General features: G+C 41.5%; 1 long non-coding RNA gene across 1 annotated transcript; it reads right to left on the bottom strand.

The window, feature by feature from the left end:
- Positions 1-2,725: 2,725 nt before the first annotated feature.
- LOC309338039 lies at positions 2,726-24,290 on the bottom strand. Its single transcript, XR_014154608.1, has 7 exons — positions 22,890-24,290; positions 22,562-22,669; positions 20,542-21,282; positions 16,791-17,440; positions 3,617-4,531; positions 3,246-3,531; positions 2,726-2,954 (listed from the first exon to the last, which is right to left on the bottom strand). It is a non-coding gene; the product is annotated as an uncharacterized lncRNA (long non-coding RNA).
- Positions 24,291-24,456: the final 166 nt, after the last annotated feature.

The following is a 24,456-nucleotide window of genomic DNA, read 5'->3' as shown; positions in this document are numbered from 1 at the left end:
AACACGAACTAAGAGGAAGGCATATTTGGCAAACCCTCACCGTGATCAACTCCCTCCCATAAACCTATGTCCTCACTGTGGATGGACATGTGGATTCACAATTGGCCTCCACAGTCATTTACAGACTCACTGTTAAAACTGTGTTCATCTTACTCGGCTATGAGTGATTGCCAAAGAAGAAGATAGATATATGCTTAGCTAGCATTCTGGGCCCGGGGGTAACCCATGAAACGCGGTCCAGGACTGGTCCAGAATCTGAAGGTTCTGCTAGGAGTCAGTCCAACAGGGCCAAGGCAGGACACGAGGCAGGAAACCAGGCAAGGACAGGTACAGGATCTCAGGCAGGATCTGGCATACAGCAATGTTGCTCCCACAACCTGGGGCAGGGTCCGGCAGCCTTTTATCTTTGTCGGGGGAACGGCTGGTCCTGATCCCCCGGCAACTCACCTCCCTCTTTCGCCCGAAGGCGAGCACTCCTCCTGTGAGTACTCAGGTCTCTCCTTCTCTCAGACCTTAGTCTCTGCATCTTGGGAAACATCGGTGGGTTACTAGACCCAGGGGCCGCCTCAGCCTCCCCTGAGCAGCTGTAAGTGATGGCCCAGCTGAAGGCAACAAGGTAATCCCCACATCTGGAGCGAGGGCAGGCTCAGGCCCCTGACTCGGCCCAGCTGGTGCTTGTTGCAGGGGAAACTGTGCAGACTAGAACTCTTCAGGGTCAGGCCCCGTCCCCAGACTTGGTTCAGATGATGCCTGAGGCAAAGGAGACTGAGACACCTCTGGTTCCAAGCCTGAACCCGAGTCCCAGGCCATCACAGCTAGCACAGTATGTTTCCAGCAATGACCCAGTGCAGTATGGATATTATAATAACTGACCTACCTCACAGAATGCTGAGGATGTATCAAGAGAAGGATAATGTCCAGGTCAAAGGAAGTAAAATAGTACCACTTTATTTTGCCTTGGTCAGACCACACCTGGAGTACTATGTCAGGTTCCGGGCATCACAATTTAAGAAAGATATTGACAGGATGGAATGTGCGCAGAGGAGGGCATTCAAGATTATCAAGGATCTGGAAACCAAGGCTTATGAGGAAGAATTGAGAGAGCTTGGTATGCTTAGCCTAGAAAAGAGAAGATTGAGAGGAGATACAATAGCCATCTTCAAATATCTCAAGGGTTGTCCCATGGGAGATGGAGGAAGATTGTTTTCTTCTGCTCTGGAGGCTAGACCCCATTCCGACTCAACACCAGGAGGAACTTTCTAACAGTATGAACGGACTGCCTCAGGAGGTGGTGGACTCTCCTTCCTTGGAGGTTTTTAAGCACAGGTTGGATGGCCACCTGTCATGGATGCCTTTGTTGAGATTCCTGCATTGCAGGGGTTGGACTAGATGACCCTCGCAGTCCCTACCGTCGCTATAATCAGTGTAATCAAGGCTTTGGGACCCTCAGTCATTGCCCAACCTTGCTGACCCTTGGGCCCAGACCTGACCTTGAGATCCATTTATCAGAGCCAGTTGCCTGAGCCCCTGGGACTTTTTTTTTTAAAAAAAGTTCAATTAAATATGTAAAGGAAAGTGTGCAGTTTTAATGGACAAAGTGCTAGACTAGTACTGGGGAGACTTGGGTGAGCAGACTGCCATCCCAGCCTAACCTCCCACGCAGAGTCGTTGTGAGGATAATTATTCTTTTTTATTATTATACATTTTTATTGGTTTTTTTAACATATCATTTCCAACAATCATATAACATAACTTCTTATCTTATACAGTATTTTAGACTTCCGTCAACACCTCTGATGATTTTCCATTCTTTATCACTAATTCTGCATTTCTTAATTTCTCTATTACCCTTAGTTATCATTAACCAATAATTCTCCTCATAGTCTTTCTTGCAATATTTCAAATAATCATCCTTACAAAACGTCTTGCAATCCTACTAGTGTAATCTGTTCATTACAATGACTTTTCAAATAGTTCGTATATTTACTCCAGTCTTCTAAGAATCTCTCGTCCTGCATTGTGAGGATAATTCAGAGTACCGTAACATCCTGAGTGATATGCACACTTGATAAATAAACGATATGAAAATGATCGGGCATGTGTAATAATTACGGACAAAATTTTCTCATTACCCAAGGGCACAGTAGGATGAACTGGCATGCATCACCTTTTAGAACAATGGTTCTTGTTTTTGTCTTTTAACAAGAAGGCGTTTGACAAAGACCCCCGTGGTATTCTTGCGAAGATATGTGCTTTTTTGGTGCCGAAAGGGGACAGAGCAGGAATGTAACAGGCCAGGGGCGGAACATATCAGTGGGGATTCCCCTGTATATCATGATCACAATGGAAGACAAGCAGGTGAATGGACCCTTGATATTCTGGCTCACAACATTTTTAGTACGGTAGTAGATCCTGTAATCAAGGGGACGCAGGTGGCGCTGTGGTGTAAACCACTGTGCCGCTTGGGCTTGCCAATCGGAAGGTCAGCAGTTTGAATCCCCGCAACAGGGTGAGCTCCCGCTGCTCGGTCCCAGCTCCTGCCAACCTAGCAGTTCAAAAGCACGTCAAAGTGCAAGTAGATAAATAGGTACCGCACCGGTGGGAAGGTAAATGGCGTTTCCATGCGCTGCTCTGGTTTCGCCAGAAGCGGCTTAGTCATGCTGGCCATATGACCCGGAAAAACTGTCTGTGGACAAACGCCGGCTCCCTCGGCCAGTAAATGAGCGCTGCAATCCCAGAGTCGTTCGCAAATGGACTTAACTGTCAGGGGTCCTTTACCTTTTTTTTTAGATCCCATAATCAGTTTCCCACAACCTGGTACCCTCCACCAGTCTATGCTGAACATCTGGAGAGCACCAGGTTGAAGAACGCAGGCCTAAATGAACAAATATGCATCGCACAAAGCACCCATGTGGCCTCACCCACGTGTGAAAGCTCTTCATTTTTATAGTGTTCTAAATCAGCCTTGACTGCTCACTGGAAGGACAGATCCTGAAGCTGAGGCTCCAATACTTAGGCCACCTCATGAGAAGAGAAGACTCCCTGGAAAAGACCTTGATGTTGGGAAAGATGGAGGGCACAAGGAGAAGGGGACGACAGAGGATGAGATGGCTGGACAGTGTTCTCGAAGCTGCCAGCATGAGTTTGACCAAACTGCGGGAGGCAGTGGAAGACAGGAGTGCCTGGCATGCTCTGGCCCATGGGGTCACGAAGAGTCGGACGCGACTAAACGACTAAACAACAACAACTCTATGAGATGTCTACTGCACAAGCCCCATCGAAACATCTCCTGCGTGGCTCCAGTTAATTTCAACAGGGCTTGTGCAGGAGAACTTCTCAGGTTTTTGAGCCTTTGATCAACTATGGAACTTGCCAGGGCAGATTTTGGCCTTTCAATTTTCAGTGGCACCCTGTGCGAGGCAAAAATCTGCCACCGCCTGCTGTTGAGTTCAATTGACCAGTGCAGCTACCCTAAAGCCACCTCTGAACGCGGGCATAGCCAGACTTGGGGGGGGGGCAGAACCAAGTTTTCTGTAACACAATTGGTCAGTTAATTAAGTACTGTATTTATATTTACTTGATGGCGGGTGGGGGGGAAGCAGCAGCACCCCTGCACCCCCCGGGCTATGTCTATGCCTCTCAAACTCCCTAATTGTGAGTTAAATGAGAGGGGTGCCCATTTTGTTGCATAATTAGTGCTTTAAACACAGAGTAGTGTTGTAGTTGCATTCAATGTGTTGACATTTAATGAACTGGCCATCCCATTCTGCACCAATAGAAGTTGTGGTTGCATTTCAGAGGCAGGTTTATATACAAGACAGTGCAGTCTAGCTTGGGTGTTACTAAATTATCTAATAAATAAACTAAAATAGAATGGATAACCGTGGCTTGATCATCTATTGAAAGAATGAACTGGGCGAAGGAAGGTCCAGTCTTGAATACAGCATCGATGTGTTTTGTTGTATACTCATTTTTCACTAAAATACATATATATATTTTAAGCACCATGCAGATATCCGTAGCTGGTATTCACACTCAGGAATACTTTGTGTCTAACATAATTAAATTGAGAGCATCGTGTGATACACAGTACAGCGTTTTCCTTGTGATGAATATATGTGCAAGATCTTGGGCGAAAAGTCGCACACTCCTGCTTTCCAAAGGATATGAGGGGAAACAGGCGAGCTCCAGCAGTGGCTCTTAAAAGTTTAGCAACGATCATATAGAATTATTTATAGAAACTAACTTGAACAGCTGCTTTTCCCACTCTCTTGCGGGACTCATTAAAATCCTGTTTAACACTCAAATAAGTCTGTGTGTTTGGTGGCGAGAGGGAGAAAAGTGTGTGTACTTTAAAGAAATTACAGGATTTGGAAATTAAGATCAAAGGTGCAGAATGATCTTGAAGTTACTCACTGCTCCCCACGCTTTCCTGACGAATTAAAAAATGATGACAAGGAGCAGAGCGGCTTCTTCTGCACAGCCAAAAATGGAACAGGAGAGTTAAATGCAGCCATGTTGCAGTCTGCATCTGAAAAAGGAAGCAGGGAATAAAAAGAGGAGGTATTCAGAGGGTGTCTCAGGAAATTACTTATGAAGCTCTGCGTAACATGATAGCACAGTGCTGGGATGTCTGGCTCCTAAGGCACATCACTGCAAAAATGAAGGCAATCCTGCGCACACTTGTCTGAGAGTAATACAGTGGGAATACAGTGGGACTTTCTTCCATGTAAACAAGCACAAGATTGGACTGCATGGCTCATGTAATTTAGTCCTCCATCCTGAGACAAGACCCTCCCCCCCCCCCCGCCAATTTTAAATCACCTCATGATATTCAAACAGTGGTATGTTACAAGCAAAAACCAGGGGCAAATAAAGTACTATTCCTGTTCATACTCAGCAGCTAGGCACATCTCCTTTTAGAAGAACATAAGGGCAGCCCTGCTGTTTTATTTTTTATTTTTTTATGAGATATTTATTTTGATTTTATATAATAAAACAAATATTGCAATCAAACACAACAGAAAAAAGATACAATAAAGAGCAATATAATAAAAGACACAATAAAAAACATATAACAGAAAAAATAAGAAAGAACAGAAGATAAGAAAAAAGGGGGGGGAATTAGTTTTTGAATTTTTATCATTATAACCCTCTTTCCTGACTTCCTCACGTCTCCCTTTCCTGCATTCCCCTTTACAAAATCAAATTCAGCAGCTCCTTACCCTCTTTCCAATCTTAATCAATATTATAGATTTCAACCTATTATGTCTTCAATTTTCCCTTTCTTTTTAAATCCATTTTCACATGTTCTTTATAACTTAATCCCTTTATATCATTTTGTTTGGTTTCGACATAATATTACTCTGGCCTTTACACCCTTTTCTTTTAAAACATTTTTGCATTTTTCTTTTTACCATGTCACTAATGCCATATTATCTTTATATCCGACATCATTTTAACATTCAAACATTTTACAATGCTTTTGGAGATATTCTTTGAACTTCTTCCAGTCCTCTTCCACCGACTCTTTTCCCAGGTCTCGGATTCTGCCAGTCATTTCTGCCAGTTCCATATAGTCTATCACTTGCATCTGCCACTCTTCCAGAGTGGGCAAATCTTGTGTCTTCCAATACTTTGCGATGAGTATTCTTGCTGCGGTTGTTGCATACATAAAGAATGTTCTATGTTTCTTTGGCACCAATTGGCCGACAATGCCCAGAAGGAAGGCCTCTGGTTTCTTAGGAAAGGTAAGTTTAAATACCTTTTTTAGTTCATTATAGATCATTTCCCAGAAAGCCTTAACCTTTGGGCATGTCCACCAAAGGTGAAAGAATGTTCCCTCAGTTTCTTTACATTTCCAACATTTGTTATCAGGCAGGTGATAAATTTTTGCAAGCTTGACTGGGGTCATGTACCACCTATAGATCATTTTCATAATATTTTCTCTTAAGGCATTACATGCCGTAAACTTCATATCGGTGGTCCACAACTTTTCCCAGTCAGCAAACATAATGTTATGACCAATGTCCTGTGCCCATTTAATCATAGCTGATTTAACTGTTTCATCCTGAGTATTCCATTTTAACAGCAAGTTGTACATTCTCGAAAGTATCTTAGTTTTGGGTTCTAGCAATTCTGTTTCTAATTTAGATTTTTCCACCTGGAAGCCTATTTTTTTATCCAAGTTAAAGGCCTCTCTAATTTGGTGATAATGTAACCAATCTCGCACCTTATCTTTTAATTTCTCAAAACTCTGCAATCTCAATGTGTCTCGGTCTTGTTCTAATATCTCCCAATATTTCGGCCACTTGGCCTCCATATTGAGTTTTTTCAAAGCCTTAGCCTCCATAGGTGATAGCCACCTTGGGGTCTTGTTTTCCAATAGGTCCTTATATCTTGTCCAGACATTAAACACAGCTTTCCTGACAATATGGTTTTTGAATGCTCTATTAGCTTTTACCTTGTCGTACCACTGTTTTATTTTAAAGCAGAGCAAGGGCCAAACTCGATGAGACATTAAAGGTGTGATTGCATTTTGTCTAGTTTTAACATCTTAAGTAACAGGGGGAGAGATTAGAATAAGGGGAAAATCGGAAATTGGCTGAAGACACCAGCCAAAAACTTGAAAATTTAGAACAAGAGGTAAGACCACTCTGCAAACAAGTAGGTGAACACCAGACCTATCTATCTATGATTGAACTGCGGAACCGGGAGAGCAATTTAAGGATAAGAGCAATACCAGAAGTGGAAGAAGGCAACCTAGCTGAGTTTTTGATCAAAGAATTCTCCAAATTTTGGAGCTTAGAGGAAAAGGATTTTAAAATTGTTTCAGCTTTTAGGCTCGGAAGACTTATAAAGAAAGAGAAGCCCAGAGACTGTTTGATAACTTTGAGGTCAAAGGAGGAAAGGGACAAGATTCTGGGCCTACACTACGGAAAGTCACTGGACATTCTGGACAAAAGAATTGAGATCTACAAGGATATTCCTAAACAACTGTTAGATCTTAGATCTAACTATTTGGAGTTGACAAGATTACTAAGGAAGAATTCAATCATCTTTAGGTGGGAATTTCCTCAAGGACTATCTTTTACCTTTAGAGGGAAGAAGATCAAAATCAGAACATTGGAAGATAGAGATAAATTTCTGAACGTATACGGAGAGGACCTTCACAAAGGAATTGACCAACTTCCAGGGCCTGAAACACCAGAGGTAACTGCACCCTTGGACCCTGAAGATCCTTTGAATAAGGTACCACCCCTTGAAAAATAACCAGATTTATTCAGGATGTCTCTGCAACTTTTGAGTTGGAACATTAATGGCTGTAACATCCCGGAAAAAAGGAGGAAAATTTTTCATATATTAAAAAAAGAACAATTGGACATTATTTGCTTACAAGAAACACATGTGACTAGGCTCCATAGAAAGGTGTTAATAAACAAAAGACTTGGTCAAGAATTTATATCTTCGGACAGAGTAAAGAAGCGAGGAGTGGTGATATATGCAAAAGAGAGCCTGTCACCTAAATTTTTATTCAAAGATGAACATGGAAGAATATTAGCAATTGAGATACAACATCAAGGAGAAAAGATTCTGATATTAGGAATTTATGCACCAAATGATGGGAAATCGGAATTTTATAAGAAGTTGCATGAGATTATGCTGGACTATCTGGACTACAACAACATCATTATGATGGGAGATATGAATGGGGTCGTATCGACTAACATGGATAAGTCACAAAATCAAAATGTTACAAAAGACGGCAGACTACCAAAGACCTTTTTTGAAATGACTGACAATATGGACTGGATTGACATTTGGAGAACTAAGAACCCCCTGGGAAGAGAGGGAACATTCTTCTCTGAAGCCCAGCTGACTTGGACAAGAATCGACCAAATATGGATAACTAGAGGTCTGGCACCCAAGGTTAGAAAAGTGGAAATCTGCCCAAAGACCTGCTCCGACCATAACGCGCTGAAGATGGATATGACACTTTTGCCAACCGGCTCCTTTAGATGGAAGATGAATGATAGCTTGTTTAGAGGCCAGGAGATTATTAAGAAGGCCCAAAAAACTCTGAAGGATTATTTCGAAATAAATATGAACACTACGGTGGAAAAAAGAACTATCTGGGACGCAAGCAAAGCTGTGATGAGGGGGTTCTTGATACAACAGAACGCCGTAAAGAAAAGGACACAAAATGAAAGGAAAGATAAGATCTTGCAGAAAATTAAAGAATTGGAGAAGAAATTAAGATCAAATCCGAAGTCACAGCCGATTCTGAGAGAAATTAAACTATACCAAGCACAATATTCCAAATTGATAAACCAAGAAATAGAATGGAAGATTAAATTAATGAAACAAAAAACTTTTGAATCGGCGAATAAATGTGGGAAACTGCTTGCTTGGCAGTTGAAGAAGAGACAGAAATTAAATACAGTTACAAACCTAGAAATTGAAGGAAGAAACATTTAGAACCCCATGGAAATTAGAAAGTGCTTCCAGAGATACTTCAAAAAATTATACACTCAAGGGCCGCAAGATGAGGTTGAGATTAAACAATTTTTGGAAAGAAATGGACTAACAAAGTTGTCACAAAAAAACAGATTAATCCTGAACAACAAAATAACACAACAAGAGATTGAACAAGCCATTCAGAACATGCAACTGGGCAAATCTCCAGGGCCAGATGGCTTGACCTCCAAGTATTATAAGACATTAAAAGACTATCTGATCCAACCAATGATGGAGGTCTGTAATGAAATTATGGAAGGGAAGAAGGCGCCGGAATCGTGGAAGGAAGCTTTTATCACATTGATACCAAAATCTGAAACTGAAAAGACACAACTCAAAAACTATCGTCCCATTTCCCTTCTGAATGTGGATTACAAAATATTTGCAGACATTTTGGCAAGTAGACTTAAAAGAGTTCTTAATGAAGTAATTCATAAAGACCAGGCAGGCTTTCTCCCAGGTAGACATATGTTTGCTAATACTAGGAACATTATTGACATTTTGGAACTTTTGCAAACAGACATAAATACAAAAGCAGTGTTAATTTTTATAGATGCGGAGAAGGCCTTTGATAATATTTCTTGGAAATTTATGAAGGGAAATTTGAAAGAAATGGGAGTGGGACGGGGGTTTGAGAATGGGATTGATGCAATATATTCAGAACAAAAGGCCAAACTGATAGTTAACAATGTGGTTACAGAAGAGTTCAAAATTGAAAAAGGAACACGACAAGGCTGCCCGATTTCCCCTCTGTTATTTATCTCGGTTCTGGAGGTGCTCTTGAACATGATCAGAGGGGACCGGTTGGTGGAAGGGATTCAGGTCGGAGCGAAACAATACAAACTTAAAGCTTTTGCAGATGACCTAGTTTTGACCCTGCAGGAGCCAGAATCTAGTACGAAAAGAGTATTACAATTGATACAGGACTTTGGTCGGGTGGCGGGATTTAAATTAAACAAACAGAAAACCAAAGTGCTGGGAAAAAATTTGACAGACATAGAGTCAGAACGGTTTCAGAGAGAAACAGAATTAACTATGGTTAAAAAGGTAAAGTACCTAGGGGTAAACATAACAGCAAAAAACCTGAGTCTATTCAAGGATAACTATGAAAAATGTTGGTCTGAAATTAAGAGAGACTTGGATAGTTGGACAAAATTGAAGCTTTCTTTGTTAGGCCGAATTGCTGCTATTAAGATGAATGTATTGCCAAAAATGTTGTTTTTGTTTCAAACATTACAGATTGTGGACAAAACGGAGTGCTTCCGGAAGTGGCAGAAAGATATATCTAAATTTGTCTGGCAGGGCAAAAAGCCCAGAATTAAGTTTAAGATATTAACAGATGCGAAAGAAAGAGGGGGCTTTGCCCTGCCAGACTTAAAGTTGTACTATGAAGCCGCAGCTTTTTGCTGGCTAAAAGACTGGCTACTTCTCGAAGACACTGACGTACTGGACCTGGAAGGTTTTAACAATGCTTTTGGTTGGCATGCATACTTATGGTATGACAAAGTTAAGATCAATAAGGCCTTTAAGAACCATATTGTCAGGAAAGCAGTGTTTAATGTCTGGACAAAATATAAAGACTTATTGGAAAATAAAACTCCAAGGTGGCTTTCACCTCTGGAGGCTAAGGCCCGAAAAAGACCCAATATGGAGGCCAAATGGCCAAAATATTGGGAAATATTAGAAAAAGATGGAGACAATTGGAAATTGCAGAGTTTGGAGAAAATGAAGGATAAGGTGCGAGACTGGTTACATTATGCTCAGATTAAAGAAGTTTTTAAAAATGACAAAAAGTTAGGGTTCCAGGTGGAGAAATCGAAGTTAGAAACAGAATTGTTAGAACCAAAGACCAAGGTACTATCTAGAATGTATAACTTGCTGCTAAAATGGAATACACAAGACGAAATGGTTAAATCGGCTATGATAAAATGGGCACAGGACATTGGGCATAACATTATGTTTGAGGACTGGGAAAGGTTGTGGACCACTGGGCTGAACTTCACCGCATGTAATGCTCTGAAGGAAAATGTTATGAAAATGATATATAGATGGTACATGACCCCAGTTAAACTTGCCAAAATATACCATTCGTCTGATAATAAATGTTGGAAATGTAAAGAAAATGAAGGAACATTCTTTCACCTCTGGTGGACATGCCCTAAGGTGAAGGTCTTCTGGGAAATGATATATAATGAGCTGAAAAAGGTATTTAAGTATACCTTCACAAAGAAACCAGAGGCCTTCCTTCTGGGTATTGTCGGCCAGAAGGTGTTAAAGAAGGATCGAACATTTTTCATGTATGCAACAACGGCAGCAAGGATTCTCATCGCAAAAAACTGGAAAACTCAAGATCTACCCACACTGGAAGAGTGGCAGATGCAGCTGATGGACTATATGCAACTGGCCGAGATGACCGGCAGAATCCGTGATCTGGGAGAAGAGAAGATGGAGGAAGACTGGGAGAAATTCAAGATGTATCTACAAAAACATTGTAATTTGGTTGAATGTTAAGGAGGATGCTAGATTATAAAAAACTGGTCACCACTAAACTAGATTTAAATTTGATGATAAGTGAGACTAAAGAAAATATAAAATTTTTTGGAAGAAGTGCTAGATTATATTTGAATGAGTGGACATGAGATTGTAAACAAGTTGATAATTTGTTTGGAAAAAATTTTTAACGATGTAAATGGGAGCGGGAGACGTGAGGGAGTCCAAAGAAGTGATGAAATTGTTGTGATAGAAGTAAGATTGTTTATTATGTGTGCATTTATATTTAAAAACCTTAATAAATATTTATAAAAAAAAATAATAGAATAAGGACTGTGGGGGTTGAGGGATTAAACACGCCCCCCCCCCATGTCATGGCCTCAATTATTATTGCTTTTCCCTGCTGCAAGTTAATATCGCTTCCCTCCCAGAACTAATAGCAACTGCTAGAGAGGGAATTAATAGGGCTAGTGGCAGGAGAAGAAAGGGTTAACTCTTCCTATATGCTGTGTTCTAGATCAGGGGTCAGCAACCTTTTTCAGCTGTGGGCCGGTCCATCGTCCCTCAGACCTTGTGGGGGGCCGGACTACATTTTTGGGGGGGGAAATGAACGAAATCCTATGCCCCACAAGTAACCAAAATATGCATTTTAAATAAAAGCACTCATTCTACTCATGTAAAAACACGCTGATTCTTGGACCATCCGCGGGCTGGATTGAGAAGGCGATTGGGCCTCATCCGGCCCACGGGCCTTAGGTTGCCTACCTCTGTTCTAGATTATACATCATCATAGAGATAGGATGTTTCCCTCCCTTCCTCTGCTTTTAGGTTGCAGGAATACTTTTATTATTTGTGTATACAGTGGTACCTCGGGATGCGAATGGGATCCGTTCCGGAGCCCCATTCGCATTCCGAACAGAATGTAAGATGCGACAGCGCATCTGCGCGTGTCGCGTTTCGCCGCTTCTGCGCATGACGTCATTTTGACTGTCTGCGCATTTGCGAGCGGCAAAATCTGGAAGTAATGCACTCCGTTACTTCCGGGTCACCGCGGAGGGCAACCCAAAAGCGCTCAATCTGAAGTGTATTTATCCCGAGGTATGACTGTACTTAGAGAGGCATCTCTTTTTTATTATTATTTAATTTTTAAAAGATTTTTCTTTTACCAATTGTTCAAACACAACCATATTCAACAGTTTACAAGTTTTTGACTTCCACCAGCTCATCCCACAATCCTCATGTTTTTATATTTGTTCCACATTTCCTTTATAATATATTGCCAATTTATAATGTCTTACATCTCATTTTCTCTTTACAATACCCTTTCTCATCACAAAGCCTCTTTAAATCCAACTAGCGTTGTCTGTTCATCACAAATATTTTCCAGATAAGTCGTAAACTTTCTCCAGTCCTGAGTGAACTTGTGATCTTTCTGGTATCTAATTTTCCCAGTCATTTTATCTAATTCTGCAAAGTCCATAAGTTTCAACCTCCATTCTTCCAAAGTTGGTAATTCCTCTTGTTTCCATTTTTGGGCCATTAGAATTCTTGCCGCAGTCACTGCATATAGGAAAAGTTTATAATCACTCCTGTTAATTTCTCTTCCTCTAATTCCTAACAGAAATTCCTGTAATTCCTAACTTAGAGAGGCATCTCAATATTTTGTGCTGTTGAGCAACCACATGGCATACAACTTTGGGGATTCTGTAGAAGTTGAGAGGCGTGACTGTCCACTATGGATCAGATGACTGACCCATCAGTGAATTTAAACTGTTCCAAAACTTCCCATTTGATTATTTCAGAGTTGCTCTCTTAGGACAGAAGTACACAAATGCAAGGATACTTGCAGGGGACAGTCAACAGACAGGAGTGGAGTGCTCAAGCCTTTCTGAATTCTTACCTGCAAATGCCCTCTGCCCAAGTCAACTGCAATATTTTTCCTAGGCTCAAAAACTGGAGGCAACTTTGGCTAAGGAACAAAAGGTCTGGCCTGGTGTTTATACGCCACCAGCTTATCTATAGATATTCCTTCAACTCCTGTATTGGTGTGACCTGGGTTAATAAAGGTAGTCTAGTTCCCTCAATTATTATTTCCAATTAATATTTCCAAGGAAGGGACTTTTAAGCTCCAGCTCAAACAATTCCCAATTTCAGGAAGTTCTAGGATCTGAGTATATGTCTGAGGTCCTCCTCTCCAGATACCGTTGCTAAGAAGTTGTAATGTTTGCACAGATCTGTCGCAATTGTGTTTAAGTGTCTCACTGAGATTCTTGTGGGTCCACTAAACCGTTAATCGTTTTAGGCTAGAATGGCAAAAGAAGATGGACTATTTATATAGGACCATCAATGTACAATGGTTATTTTTGTTGTTGTTATTAAATTTATAGGATTGTATTTTTTTCGTGTCTTCTAAGACACCTTTGATCTAATGTGGCAGAATTGTGAATTAAAGATTAGGAGGAAACCACATTAATTTCAGCTTGGAAATTTATTTTAGAAGTTGACAAATTTAGTAAAGAAGTTGTTTTCTGTATTTGATTATAAAGCACACACCCCACCCCTGTATTTGATTATAAAGCACACATGTAGGGTCTATGTTTACAGTGCCGGGGGTATATGTTGTTGTTTTTTTAATCAGCATTTGTTTATTTTCATTTTCTGTATCATTTATTAAGAAATAAAATTTAAAAATATTAAAAAGCACACACACCCAGTACTTCACCTTCTTATATACAGCAGTTTCTTCCAGGAACAGGTAAGGATACAATCAAATAAGGTGCATTTAGACACATGTATGGTGTGTGCACAATCAACATAAATTGCCTGGGAAGTTCTTACTGCTAGGTGACAGTTCTGTTGCCCAAGAGACATGCTCATTTTCTAACTGGAAATCTGGAAACATTGCAAGTCTCTTTCACTTTGACTGGCATTTAGTGACAAGATGGTATTTTAACATTAAGTATTTTCACCTGCTTTATGAAAATTACCGTGTTTTTCCAGGTATAAGACACCCCCATGTATAAGACGACCCTTATTTTTTCAGCCCAAAATTAAGAAATAAATAATTGCAACATTCCATGTATAAGACGACCTCCAATTTTAAACTTTAAAAATTTGGGGGGAAATATAGTCTTATACACAGAAAAATGCAGGTAATCTGGTGGTTTATGTGCTAATTGTTTTGCAATTTATTCAGAATTTTTTTCAAAATGGAAGAAATCTAAATACAAGTTTAGCAGACTGTAAAATTGTAGATAAATATCCTGACTTTGGAGAATCTAAGGCATAAATCATCATTTGTTTTATACACAGAAGTAATAAGATATATGTATATGAAAGGCTTCTCCCAAAAATAACACACATGGTCTCCAAAAAGCTAAGCAGAAATAATTTAGTGAGGAGGCAAAGGATCTGATTTCCAGATTGAGTCATGGGAGTAATAGGTCATAAAACATCTTCTGTAGGAGTGGGAAGACGCAAAGGAACTATATAACACACCTTTGCTGGTTCTGTGCTCTTGGCATTTCACGATCTCATGAAAGGAAGGAAAATCTTAATTCTCAGATATATGACTTGTCCAGGGAAAGAGACTACAGCTTTCAAGCTGGCTTGTTAGAAATAAATGAGTTTTAATGCTAACTATAGTTGGTTGGTGTGGACAAAATCACAAACCACAGTTAAGCAAAAGGCGAAGTGAAAACTTCTGACTTCCTCCTCCCAACTACATGGGAGAGAAGGGAAGGGAGGGCTTGCAGAAGCAAGAGGCTCACTGCTGCCCATTTCGGCTTGCTCATGCAACACTAAACTGTGGTTAGTATGGTGCCCAAATGTGGTAATACCATCATAGTTGCTGGTCATAAGAATTACCCTATTTGGAAATATTTTAAACACTTTCCCTCTATAGCAGGGAAAAGGGTGGGAGCTCATGCAAATTGTATGGTCTGACAGATGCAATGCTTCATTATAAGACTGTGACAATGTAACTAATACTCTGTTTAGTTGTGAATTAGCATGGATTAGTGGTCAGATTTGCACCATTGTTTAGGAAATATAAGAATCAATGAAAAACTTGATTTAAATCAATTCACTCTGCTACAGATGCATCATCTTAGTGATTAGTCCAATTTCTCAACCAAAGTATATTTCTGATTAATAAAGGCTAACAATTATCTAGCTATAATTAATTGATAGATTGTGAAGAGGGTTTCACAATGGATCATGCTTTTGAAAGATATTATAAGACTCCTCCCTGGATTCTCAATTATCACAAATTTTAAAAGGCTGTAACCCTTTTTACTTATGGATGCTAAAAGTATCTCTGCCCAAATGTTCACGTTTCAGTATTTTAGCCAACGAGAGCCAAGGCACTGACGGGGATAAATGTTATGCAGGGATGAGAAAAGGACCTGTCAAACTTGGATTCAAAAGCAAACTCGCCTGATTTGATCTGGGTGGATCAGATCAGATCATGCGTCCATTTCAGAATCTGCAGTCTGACGATCCCTTCATGAGGTTGCCCCGAGTTTTTACATGGAGGCAGCTGTGTTTTTTCCATAAAATTCTCCCTGCAAGTGATGGAATACCCATCAAGTCCTGTCACAACCAAAGGGCTTTGCCATCTTGCAGTCAAATTGTGTGGCAGCAAGGAGTCTCGTGCAGTAGCCACACCAGGCTGTGGGCAGCTGGACGATCTATATTTGGACTTTTAAAAAGGCAATAAGTAGCTTTTACAAGAACAGAAGCAGCACTGCCTCAAAGGTAGTTTATTGTTTATTTTTTACCTTGATGCTTCTGCATAGGTTTTAAAGGATTTGCCCTTAAAAATCTGCATAGGCACAGGACATGTTCACACAGATAAATTAAATAACTTGTATTCAGTTTTAAAGTTTCACATTGTTTTACAATGAAAGTGCTCCAGTGGAACCAATCCAGTGCCTTACATTTGCATCACATTGCCCTCCCTCCCAGGAAGCAGTATCGACTCACCTGCTAGGAGGTAAGGTCAGTGTCTGCAACCCACCCTGCTGCTTACTACTGGTGACAGAGTATTATTTCTGCAAGCTACCCACAGAAAATATAAATGAGGCAGGTAGAAACAAATAAAAGGGAGTCTTTTTTGTGTGTGCAAGTCATCTGTGTCTAGATAAGAAAGCACTATAACATAAACATAAAACCAAATTGTTGTTGTTTAGTCATTTAGTCGTGTCCGACTCTTCGTGACCCCATGGACCAGAGCACACGAGGCACTCCTATCTTCCACTGCCTCCCGCAGTTTGGTCAAACTCATGCTGGTAGCTTCGAGAACACTATCCAACCATCTCGTCCTCTGTCGTCCCCTTCTCCTTGTGCCCTCCATCTTTCCCAACATCAGGGTCTTTTCCAGGGAGTCTTCTCTTCTCATGAAGTGGCCAGAGTATTGGAGTCTCAGCTTCAGGATCTGTCCTTCCAGTGAGCACTCAGGGCTGATTTCCTTCAGAATGGATAGATCTTCCTGCAGTCCATGGGACTCTCAAGAGTCTCCTCCAACACCATAATTCAAAAGCATAAATTCTTCAGCATTCAGCCTTCTTTATGGTCCAGCTTTCACTTCCATACTACTGGGATAGCTTTAACTATACGGACCTTTGTTGGCAAGGTGATGTCTCTACTTTTTAAGATGCTGTCTAGGTTTGTCATTGCTTTCCTCCCAAGAAGCAGGCGTCTTTTAATTTTGTGACTGCTGTCACCATCTGCAGTGATCATGGAGCCCAAGAAAGTAAAATCTCTCACTGCCAAATACATACCACTAAAAATATGGCTTTATACTTGGACCAAGTGATCCTTGGACGAACAAGTACCGGTACACAGAATCCAAATTCACCCTGGAAAGCAGAGTAAGCTCCTTGAGGAAACTCCATTTCAAGGGGCAGATAAGAGACTTGGATTTGGTGAACTTCTTCCAGCATTCCTAGCTATTACACCGATTCCGAAGGGGAAAAGTGGATCCCACAATTTGACATTTTGTGAGTGGCAATGAGAGAAGCAACTATATTATGGGTGAGCCTAATCAGATTTCATCAGACGATGAGGCCGCATTTCAAAAGCATTGGTATCAATACATGATTGGCTATCAACCCAACAAATAGTGCATTGATTACAGTTACATTTACACTTACACATATACGTTTCCTCTCAGGAGTACAGAACAGCTTATATATAGCGTCAAGGTGGTTTCCCCTTCCAGGCATTGCTCAGGGCTACATTTTCTTAGATTTAGTTGCTGAATTGTATCATGGAGCGCCTTCACACCACCTGCTGGGCCTTGCAGGCTAGAATAATCATCTTGACGAAGTAATACTCACAAGTCCTAATTTTTTTTTCTTGTTGAATGCAAGTCACAACGTTCTTATATCATAGGGGGACAGGAATTCCTTTGCTTCTTTTAGTTCCTGAGCTACAAAAGCAATAGTTTGTGTCAAGAATCAATGCGCTTTCGTCAACGTCCAATGCAGTGGAATTTGCTGCCAAGGAGTGTGGTGGAGTCTCCTTCTTTGGAGGTCTTTAAGCAGAGGCTTGACAACCATATGTCAGGAGGGCTCTGATGGTGTTTCCTGCTTGGCAGGGGGTTGGACTCGATGGCCCTTGTGGTCTCTTCCAACTCTATGATTCTATGATTCACTAGGCAATGTTCCCCATTCATCCTCACACCAGTGTGATATGGTTAGGGGGGAAGTGACTTCCTCCATCTGCTATTCCAATAGAGGCCAATCAAATACCACAGGGGGAAAGTGCAACAGCCATTCTCATTTATCCCCAGTATATGCTGGTTAGAGGTATACATCTGCTGAATTCAAAGAATGGCAAGACTATGACAGGCAGAGAAATTAATGTTTTCCTACCTATGTATATGTGTTTCCAGTTAATACTGGCTTGTAACTAGTTCACATTCCCGTAACATGGAGAAACAGGTGGATATCAGCAAACAGCCAAATACATGAGCCAGAGAGTCAGTATGGCATGGCAGTTGGGAGTGCTGGATTTGGGAGAGCAGGTTTCAAGTCTCTACTCAGGCAGTCATAAAGCTCATTGGGTTATCTTGAGCTATAACTACATCTCAGCTTAACTTACCTCACAGGAATGTTGGGATAAAGTACCGCATGAAGAACCACATATATCACCCTCACCTCATTGAAGGAACAGTGGAAAAACAACACAATCCAAATTATAATCTAGTGTGTAATCATGTTACAAGATGCCTTAAACTGAGATAGGCCATGGTCTTTTTCCAGCCAATTTGATACCCTGCTTCATAGCCAACCAAAGTGGCAGGGGCAACACAGAAGAGATGGGCAGGTATTAAAAAATATTATTATTATTATTATTATTATTATTATTATTATTATTATTATTATTATCATTGCTCAGATAAGACAGGTAGTTGGCACAATTGCTCCTGGGCTTCCTCTTCAGTGTTGTAGAGCTCAACCAATTACGGACTGTGAAATAATATGGATGTAGACTAGAGATCAAGTCTTGTTCTATAGTTCTAATATATTTATTGTTTCTATTACAAAATTGTACACACCTAAATAACAAGACATGACACGACTGACAAAAAGCGAGTCACGGGGTGTGTGTGTGTAAAATACTAAACATATTATTTTACAGTACATATTACTGAGGTGATTACAGTATACTAGTTCAATGAACTCTTCAATAAATCAACTTGGAAAACACACAAGAATAGGAATGAGCTAATGAGTAGTTCCTGCTTATCTATGCCGTATTGCAATATATGCTGTAGGTATTTCTCGTCCACGTGCTGCTCCCTTTGTATATTTAATAAAATCATACACAAACTGTGTAAAATTACCTTGTTTTTTCTCTCCCCTTGCCCTCTTCAGTTTGTACAACAACTTTTCCATTAAGGCTGTTTGCCAGACTGTATTATACCAGTGATCAATATTCATTAATTGCAAGGAAAAGCTCAAGGCCTGTTCTAAGGTCAACTGAACACTGGTTAGGGCACATAACTGCGTCTGCCATGTGAAAATATAGGCAGCAAAAGAAGCATACTTTGTAAGCTGTGCTGCATCCTCTAGCAGCCAGCAAGCCAAGCTCTTTTGAGTATTCAGAGGTTGCTGTGGAGGAGGGACCCCTGGAGCCTTCAAGAACCTGCTGTAACCAACTAACTGCATATTTTTAGGATAAAAGTGCTCGGCTTTGGAGAGAGACCTTGACTCCGCAGTTGTTGCAGTTCCAACTGAAGTGCCTAATGCCATTTCTTGCAATGCCCTGTAGGATCCCTTTCAGTTTATGCACTCACATGACACAAATAAAATGCATTATTCTCTGATTGACTACATACCCTCTTGATGCCTGTCAGTCTCTGCCGCCTTGAAAGAGGCAATGGTGTGGCCAGTCCTAAAAACGCCAGCCCTACACCCATTGGCTTGGACCACCTACCAATCAGTGGCAAATTCCACTTGCTTTGCTGATACTTGTTACCATTCTAGGACCCATCTGGGTTCAGGCCTTGCTATGGGACCAAATTGGCCTTGGTTACCCTATGGATGACCTCTATCGAGAGCAGAAAAAGGACAGTGCAGTCTTGCTCCTTCAGTGTCCCTTCAGCTTTTGATAGCAATGACCATGGCATTCTCCTACACTGACTCTCTAGGCTATGCACCAGTGCCTGGATACCATGGTTGTTCTAGATTTTTTTTTTAACCATTTCTAGATGAGGGCAACTAAACTGAGCTTAAATCCCAGTGGAGTGGGTGACTGGCTCGTGTCAAAAAAAAACAGGCCAATTGCTTGTCTTGGATGGGACTGTGCTCCTTTCTGAAGGAGTTTGTTTGTTTGTTACCCACACTTCATCAGAAAGTTCCAGGGTGGGCTACAGCCTCAGCCATAGAATGAAAGTACAGGACACTACTTCTGTGGGGAGGGAATTTGACAATGTTGGATCTGCCACAGAGAATGACCTCTCCTGTGTTACCATTCCCCAAACCTCTGAGGGTGGTAGAACTACCAAGAGAGTTCCCTCTTCTGATCTTAACACTTGAGAGGGTCTGTAGGGAGGTGGTCTTTCAGTTATTTGGGGCTTAGGTCCCAAATACACAGTGTGCGGGTGCTTCTGGATCCAGCTTTGTCAACTAGAGCTTTTACAAATGATATTTGATATTCACTCCACAGCTGTGAGTTGAACTTCCAGTGTGCTTTGGAATTCCCTGCCTATTAACATGAGGAAGGCACCCTTGTTGTAGTGCTTCAGATGCCTGTTAAAAAATTAATTGGTCTGAAAAGTCTACCAGGACATAATCTAATTAACTATGCACTTGGTTTTTAAAACTTTCTGATTTAATGTGTATATTACTGATAATTGTTTTGCGTTGTTTTTATGCATGCTACATAGGGGTTCTTTTTATTAAGCGCTTTACAGCTTCTATTACTATTTAATTTATGCATCACTTCCTGTGAAACATCCTGAAGCGATTAACAATAAAGATAAATACATTCTAAAATATCTAGAAGTGCATATTGGTTACTCACCTGTTGCTGGGAACCCAGATCTCTCTCAAGATAGGGTCTTTTGTAGGAACTGTCACACTGCCCCATTTATCAAGCCACAGCACTTTGTCATTAAGAAAGTGTAAATTCCATGTCCACATTCACAACTGGAAGACCTATTACACTTTGGAGTTCTGTGTAAAGTGCTACTGACACAACTGGTAGTAAGCAATTCAACAACCTCTGCTTGCATCATTTTGGTTTTTTTTTAAAGTAACTTATTCTTTTAGCAACTTTAGAAGTTTTGAGCACTTTTCTACTACATATATCTTTCAGCATGGAGGGTGCAGGTAGTGATGGGGAAAGAATGAGATATCCCGGCCCAGCAATATTCTGACATTGTGCTGACATTTTTTCCCTATTTACTTTGAAGGTTTCTCTCTTATTTTTATTTATGTTGTAATAGCTCTGAACAGGTGTACCCCTTGCAGTAGGGTTAACCTTGAGGACAGAGAACAATGCTAATGGCACTGCCGAAACAAATAACCAGTGCAAGACCACTCCATGTTATGGTGGAGAGTGTATAGGATTTTGACCAGAGAGCTCAGTAATCACCCCTGCCATGGAACTCACCATAAGCAACGTTATTGAGATCTGCTGAATGGCCCACAGGAATCAGAGGAAGCTGTTACAGTGGCAGAACTTGAGATATGCCGCCAGTACGACAGATAGCTGGTAAAATCCTCCCATACACCAGCAGATGACATGGAGTGGAGGTGTGGGCTGCACAGGGGAAGAGCATACACATAACAAATCTGATACCCTTGAAGCTATGGCGAACCTTCAGCGATGGTGCAACATTACCCCAGCCCCCAGACCCACTGTAAGGGATTTCCCTCCTGTTGACTTTTACTGGAAAGACTTTAAAAACTGCTCCCCTCCCAGGCTGAGCATGTTTACAATTTGGTGCCCTTTCCACATCTCCAGATCTGGTGTAGTAGGTTAAGTATAGGGTTGCATGGGCTATGTCCTTGGGAAAATCAGTACCATTCAGCCAAACCCATCACGTAAGGGGAAAAAAAGTGGGGTTGTGTATACAACTATCAGCTCCTTGGAGGAAGAAAAGAAAATAAACGAACACATTGTATTGCATTGTATTTATTTGATTTACACCCCATCCTTTAACAGCTTACCTGGGCAACTTACAGAAAGATTAAATAATTACAGTAAGACTATTAAAACAAAAACATTCCTACATCATGATGCAGCAGAGCAGCATATAAGCAGTCAGCAGAAATAAAAACAAACACCAAGCAAAGTAGTGTACGGAGGATTATTAGTATTATCAGTATAATCACCTTGTAAACCACCGTTTCAATTTATACATAATTAAAAACAGTTAAAAAACACAAAAGCAAGTACAATTAAAATAAGACTAAATCTCTTAACAAGTGGACAGTCAAGGTAAAAAATGTCTTTTCAATCTTTCCCAGAAAGGGCAAATAGTGCTTGTCCTACCTGACAGGAATGCTGTTCTACAGAATAGGAGCAGCCACACTAAAAGCCTTTCTCTTGAGTTACTGCAGAGTACACTTCTGAAATCTTGGAAACGGAGGAGAAACTCTCCTACAGACCATTGCGATCTACTGGGTGTATAAGGAATACAGTGGTCTCTCAAGTAACCTGGTCCTGAGAAGTATATGGCCTTCTGGAAATAACCATGTTATGTCTTATATTTATTAAACCATGCTTTTTCTGGGATCCAGGGACTAGTATTTCATCATAGGTGCTAAAATACAGGAGATACCATTGTGTACCACACAACATTATTTGGAGTTCATGTGGTGATTTGGTACCCCTATTTTATGTATTCCAATTACCCGAGCTCTGTAAAGTTTTCAATATTATGACTATCAACCAAGCAACATGGACATTTGTTTTCCATCTCGTATAGAAAACACAGTAAACACTACCCTTTGCTTCTGGACAATTTTGGACACTTGAAGCCAAAGACTATACAAATTTGTTCCCGAGGCATATTAATTGACAATGGAAAACTTACTTTAGTTTCCAGCTCTTTTCCAGCTTTTGTCCAAGAATCTGAGTTCTCACTACAGAAATGTTTCTAGTCCTCATAATAAAGGTAACTTGAAAGTATCTGGCCACATCACTATGAAGCAATAAAATTATAGTAACTTGTTGGGGCAACCCAGTCAGATAGGCAACAAATAACAATAACAATAATAATAATATTCTGCCATTTTTTTCAAGAGCCAGATCCTAATTTTGTACAACAACTGCTAGTTCAAGTGGTATGCAAACTAATTTCATTCCCCAGAGCAGATCTTTGGAACCACAATGGGTTTTAGGAACAAATACTATATACTCACAAGAAACATGAGGCAATTTCATGGATGTCATCTGATGTGTCATCGCAGTACGAACAAATTCTTGGAATGTACAGGTGCTTTTACTCCACTGAATCCTGTTTCAGGACAAGGCTTTCAGAGTAAGTTTGAGTCATTTAAGGAACGTTTCAGTAATACCCCCTCCAATTAGACTCTAGGTTTTAAGTTTTGATTTGATTTCAGCCACCTTCACATTATATTACTCTATGAGATAACAGTATCTGCTTTTAAGACCATAGGAAGCACTGCTGATGGCAGAAACCACCACAACCCTATGGATTGTAGCATCAAAAGAGGAAAGCATAGCATTTCCCTCCATAGAAGCAACAAAAGAACCCCCCACCTGTTCACTCTGAAACAGCAGCGAGGCAGCAGAGAGGAGCGAGAAACTGCACAGAAGGGTAAGGAGCAGCAGGGGCGACCACAACATGTAGGGATCTGGAGCAATGCAACAATGCGCTTCCAAAACTGGCTCCACACCTACCTACCCTTCCGCGCGCCCTGCGTGCGCGCTCTTCAGCCTGGTTTCCACCAAGGTTTCTTTCTACTCTGCAGCTGCTTCCACAGTTGCTTGGTGCCCACACGAGCCAGAGGTTTCCGCTCCCACATGCCACCCAGCCAGCATGAGGAGCAAAAACCGGGCTCTCCTTAGAAGGGCCGAGCTGTCAGGTCTGCTCTTCCCTTTGCAGAACTGACCCGCGGTGCGCACGTGCGTGCGTGCCTGCCTAGATCCGTGTCTTTCTGCCAGCCCCCTCCCCCGCGCGCCCCAGGAACCGATTAATCATTTTCTCGCCATGAGATCACCGGTCGTAATAATTTATGCTAATATTATTCCCGCCCCGTTTCTCACCCCTTCTCCTTAAATTTCCCTCCTACCTAAGCGGGGACGGGGGGGGGGGGAGAAGAGAAGAACTCTTTCTCTCTTTTTTAACCCCCTCCCCAATCTTTCTCTGGGATAAAGGCCCTTTATCGCAATGCATAAGAATGCAGGCCCGGCTGGATCAGGCCAGCGGCCCATCTAGTCCAGCAAGTCCCCTGTTCCCTCAGAGACGCTGGGCACTTCCGACGTGAGGCAACTCGAATCCTTACAGGAGCGTTTAATAACTTTCGAAAATCCTTTATAGACCCCCCCCCCCTCCCCGTGAAACCGCCGCCAACTGACAACCCAAAGGCAGGCGCGTTTCAAATCTTTAATCTCTGAGGTAAACTGAAGCCAAGCCGGCCCCCCCCCCCCTTTCTTCTCCCCAACGCTTCCCTGTCCCTCGGCAGATCCTCCCTCCTCGGCCCTTTATATGTACGTCCCTTTATGCGGCCTCCTCCTCCAGCCACCCCGCCCCGCCATCTCCCCTCCCACCAAGCGGCAGCCTTCCTCCCCCCCCCCTCTTTCTCCACCTCCTCAGGACCCGCCGCCCCTCGGACGCGGCATGCAAGCTAGGGCGCCATTGGCTGAGCCGCGCCGCTCCTTCCGTGCGGGAGGCGAGGATTGGGTGAGGGTGGGAGGAGGAGGACGACGAGGCCCGCCTTGCCCGTAGCGAGAGCGAGTTGTATA

The sequence above is a fragment of the Podarcis erhardii genome (genome assembly GCF_964252035.2).
Source record: "Podarcis erhardii genome assembly, chromosome: 3".
NCBI lineage: Eukaryota > Metazoa > Chordata > Lepidosauria > Squamata > Lacertidae > Podarcis > Podarcis erhardii.
The sequence above is the reverse complement of the archived record's forward strand: the minus strand, read 5'-3'. Positions and strand labels throughout refer to the sequence as shown.